General features: G+C 40.6%; 1 pseudogene; it reads right to left on the reverse strand.

Moving 5' to 3' along the window:
• Positions 1-256: 256 nt before the first annotated feature.
• Gm51855 lies at positions 257-366 on the reverse strand (annotated as a pseudogene).
• Positions 367-5,020: the final 4,654 nt, after the last annotated feature.

Raw genomic sequence — 5,020 nt, forward strand, 5'->3', positions numbered from 1 at the left:
CTCTTATTGTTGAGAATAGTTTTTGCTATCCTAGGTTTTTGTTATTCCAGATGAATTTGCAAATTGCCCTTTCTAACTCTGTGAAGAATTAAGTTGGAATTTTGATGGGGATTGCATTGAATCTGTAGATTGCTTTCAGCAAGATAGCCATTTTTACTATATTAATCCTATCAATCCATGAGCATGGGAGATCTTTCCATCTTCTGAGATCTTTTCGATTTCTTTCTTCAGAGACTTGAAGTTCTTTTCATACAGATCCTTTACTTGCTTAGTTAGAGTCACACCAAGGTATTTTTGGTGCTCTACACAGTCAGAGAAACTTCTCTAGTAATGAACTATAGAAATAATCCCTAAAAGTATCATCTGTCTAGACATCATTGTAATGTTGATTTAATTAGGTCCACAAACTTGTTAAGGTTGGGTAGACTAATATGTTACCAAGTAACTGAAGGATAAAAGGCATGTGTAAACAATTTGTACAAGAACCTACATCTGTAGAATCAATGCCATTTCTCTGTTCCTATATACAGTCTTGGAGATAACCTTCCATTTAGCATATGTGAAACTAAAGCAATCAAATTTGGTTTAATAGCAGATCTGCTCTTTGTGTGGATATATGCTGAAAATGGATATCATGGTCACTCATGGGTAAACCTAGGACTGCCAAGAAAAATCTTCTTAATAAATAGAATTCATGCCAAACATAATCATAAACTAGCTGTTAAGAGAAAAGTGTCACAAGGCAGATCTTTTTGAATTTATAGGAAATAATTGCCTGCAGGATTTTTAAACATCTAAGTTAAAAAAAAGTTGAAGATAGAAACCAAGTGACTGGAGTTGAGGTATATGGGTGACTATATAAGAGTGGATGGAAAATTTGAAGAATTTCTAAAAGATCAAATGATGTTAATACTTAACAAAGTACACTCATCATAGAATCGATTCTAAATAACTAACAAGCAAGAATAACTTGGTACTTGATGTCAAGAACTTGCTTCCATTGGTGAATGCAGTGCTAACCTAATGGTACCATAATGAACTCACGATTGTAGAGAACAACTGAGCATGGGCATGAGTTTAAACATGGTCTTCATTTTCCAACACTGATATAGTTACTTATATCAGAAGCTACTTATAAAGAAATCGATGCTTAGCACCACATTGTAAGAACCCCCCCCCACACACACACACAAACAAATGGGAAAAAATGGACTATACTAAATTCATCCCATTCTAGAAGGGGTGAGTCATTCAGACAAGAATAGATTTCCCTTTCTCACCTTTAGAGCCTGAGCAAACAGCACTGTCAGAGGCTTTATAACAATCAATCTATTGGTATAGATCTTGTATATCATCATATTACAGCAAGAGACCCAATGTATACCAATCAAGACCTTTATATGGTATTCTATTCACTATTAGTAAGATATGTGAATCTGGGGATCAAACAGGAAAAGGAGGATCACACCATTTGTCATCATTCTAGGATCTGTATGTTTGGAGAGCTTTGTCACTAGAAGGGCCAGACTTTCATCAAGTGATCCAGAAAGAGTCCTGCTGAACTATAAAGTATGGCTACCATCTGAAGATATTGAATCCCTTGTGTTTATCAGCAAACAAAGAGAAGTAAGATCTTGGTAGTATTAGTGGACATTTACCTAACAGGAAGTTCTTTCCATTGTTCTTATCCAAAAGTTGAAATAGTCACCCAGGTAATCTGACTGTTTCTCCTCCTCCTGTTGTCTAGTTATGATGGCAAATGGAAAGGTACAGAGGGCAGTCTGTAGAGCATGTATCCAGGAACTTAAATCACTGAAGGATGAGAATCCATGTCACAGCACCAGTGCACCACAGGACAGAAACAGCCTGAGACTGAAGGGAATCTTGAAAGAATTGTAGAGCAGGAAGGTAATTAATATCAGTTGTGCTTGTGAGATCAGCTGCAATTATTCCAATAATTAGAGTGAAGCAGCAAGGTGCCTTTAGGTGTAAATAAAATTCAGGTATATACAGTCAGAATCATACATATACTGGCTATAAGCTTGCATAACTACTCCTCCTCCTCCTCCTCCTCCTCCTCCTCCTCCTCCTCCTCCTCCTCCTCCTCCTCCTCCTCCTCCTCCTCCTCCTCCTCTTCTTCTTCTTCTTCTTCTTCTTCTTCTTCTTCATTTTCTTCTTCTTCCTCCTCCTCCTCCTCCTCCTCCTCTTCTTCTCCCTCCTCCTCCTCCTCATCTTTCTCCTTCTCCTCCTCCTCTCCCTCCTCCTCCTCTTTCTCCTCCTCTTTCTCCTCCTCCTCTTCTTCCTCCTCTTCTTCCTCCTCTTCTCCTTCTCCTCCTCCTCCCCCTCCTCCTCCTCTTTCTCCTTCTCCTCTACCTCCTCCTCATTCTTCTCCTTCTCCTCCTTCCTCCCCTTCTCCCTTCTTCCTCCTCCTTTTCCCTTTACTCTTTCTTTCTTTGCTTTTCAGTCAGTGTTTCTCTGTGTAGCCTTGTCTGTCCTGGGACTCACTGTGTAGACCAAGCTTACATCAAACTTAAGAGAATTGCCTCCACCTCCCAAATGCTGGGATTAAAGGCATACTCCACCATGCCCATCTTAGAACTTCTTTTCTTAAGAATTTTTTAGTTACTCCTTTCTGTTCTTCACTCTTTGTTTTTTTTTAGTCCCTTCTTTATCCTGTAGCTAGACTTGTACATACACATGTCCTGGAAGCAAGTTGACCTTCGAACAGATTTGTAGGGCAGGCTACCTTGTCAGGAACTTGGGCACAGTACTGAGTGAGGCCTGATTGTGGATAAAATTTGCTTTTGATGAGCAGATCATGGAGCTCAGGACATGAGTGAATAAAAACCCTTATTGGCATCCTTATGCAAAGAATTGCCAATCTCTCTCACTTCATGATCACTGCTTGTTAGAGTAATTCTCACTAGATGTGTGATTAGGGAACTGGAATCTACCCTCTGTTACTTCTCACCAGACTTGGTCAGCTTTCTTCTTACATTTAAGGTTTGTCTTTTCCATCTAAGCAAAATCTTTTTGAAAATTGAAATGGAAAAAAATTTAAAATATAATCTGAGCTGACATTTTACTTTTTATTACTTCTATCATTCCAGTAAAATTGAAGGACTTACATGAGCTGAAGTATTGTCAGGTATACAAGGAGATGAAAGTGCCTTTGTAGCTTATCTCACAGTGGGTATTAGATAGAGACAATGGGTGTAGGAGTTTCTTATACTGTGCCATTATATAATTAGTAGGGCTTATCACTGATAGCCAAATCTCCCTTCATTTTAAAGTTACTGTATATCAAATTTTCCCTCCTTTGAGGTTTTGGAAAAAATGAGAGTTTAAAAGGGAATAATGGAAGGGACAATTTGAGGGAAGTCACTTGTCCAGGGCAGATCTGGTCATGTGTCTAACTTGAAGACAGAATGTAGCAGATGAACCTAAGAAATAGAGAGTTTTATTAATTGAAGATGACAATAAATTAATCACCTTGTGTATTCCCAGAGAGAGCTCTGGACTACAGTATAGAAGGGGAGTCAAGTGCAGACAATTGCTCCTATTTATCTATCCATCTGTCTATTAGCCAGCTTTTGCTTTGTGTTTAACATAGTGCTGAATAAAAAGCATCCTTATGGAACTATAGCAAATACTGGCTTCAGAGTACCCATTTCAGCACCATGTGGCAAAGCAATGAATAGGATAGCAAGGCTCGATGGGAGCACAGGGAGGAACATCTATATTGGATTAGGAAGCTCAAAAAAGGTTTCTTGGAAGAGGTGATGCTTGAGCTGAATATAAAAAGATGAACAAGTCTTAGATGACATGGGGGTGGAGACAGTATTTTCCTGGAAGAAGGAACAAAGTGTACAAGACTTGGATGCCTAAAACAGCTTGTCACATTTCAAAGAACCACAAGTGGTTTCTAATAACTGTTCCAAAGGTGTGTGGGGAGGCCTGGAATGTCTAGAGAGAAATAGGGAAGGGTATCGCCAAAATCTGTGACCTTGGTTCTGACAGCTCTGTGATAGTGACATCGCTGGGACTGCAATTTACAAACCGAACAGGATTGACAGGAAAGAGTGAAGCCTGGAGACAGGAAGCTCAGTTAGAGTCTGAGCAACAGCAAAAGGGCGTGAGCTGAGGTGATGGCCTGGCCGTTGGGAGGGAGGGATGGAGGGGCAGTAGAGCTAATAGAATCTGCAGAAATCGAGAGCACAAAAATCTCTGTGCCCAGGTCTGGGGAATACTAGGATGACAAGTCAGAATGCTTCTCTCAGAAGCTGAAAAGCATATATCATTTGGGTTTGGTCCCTTGCTGCTGCTTCTTAACCTTTCCTGTCCCCAACTGGGAGTGTAGCTATTTGCTAATGGCTCAACAGCTTTCAGGTTTGGGGAGGGACATTGAGCATCATTCTCAACTCCATTTGTTAGAGGACCTTGAACACCATCAATCACACTCACTCTGCCTGTTAGCTCCTCTAAGTAGCTAAGCTCATTACATCAGCCTTTCCCTGTTGCCCACCTCATCTGCAAGGCCCAGGATGTCTCACCATGTATCAGTGGCAGTACACAGTGAGTGGTGACCCTAACTGTAAGTAGTCTTTTCTACAGGGTCTGCTGCAGCTCCTGCCCCACCCCCTGCCCCCAGAACACATGTCATCTCCTGTCGGAAGTGACAGATGATATTTTGGTCTTGGGATTTCCTCTTAGGAGTACGTCTGTCACCTCACTGCTGGGTGATGAATGCATTCTAAAGAGCTTAAAGGCTGTTTGACGGAGGCTAAGGCAGTTATTTTAGGTTGAGAATTACTGACATCCAGGAACAATTTTTAAATAGGATTAAAAAAAAAGAGTGTTAGAAAGAGTTGCCTTGTTCCCTTTAACATAGCAACATTTGTATGCTACCTGGTTGAATGTGGGTGGCATGGCACACTTTCAGATCCATAGACTGTGACCTGTGCTTGATCACAAAATAGCCACAATTTCTTCCCCTCTCAGTATCCACACTCTTGCAATG

Source organism: Mus musculus, chromosome 1, assembly GCF_000001635.26.
Source record: "Mus musculus strain C57BL/6J chromosome 1, GRCm38.p6 C57BL/6J".
NCBI lineage: Eukaryota > Metazoa > Chordata > Mammalia > Rodentia > Muridae > Mus > Mus musculus.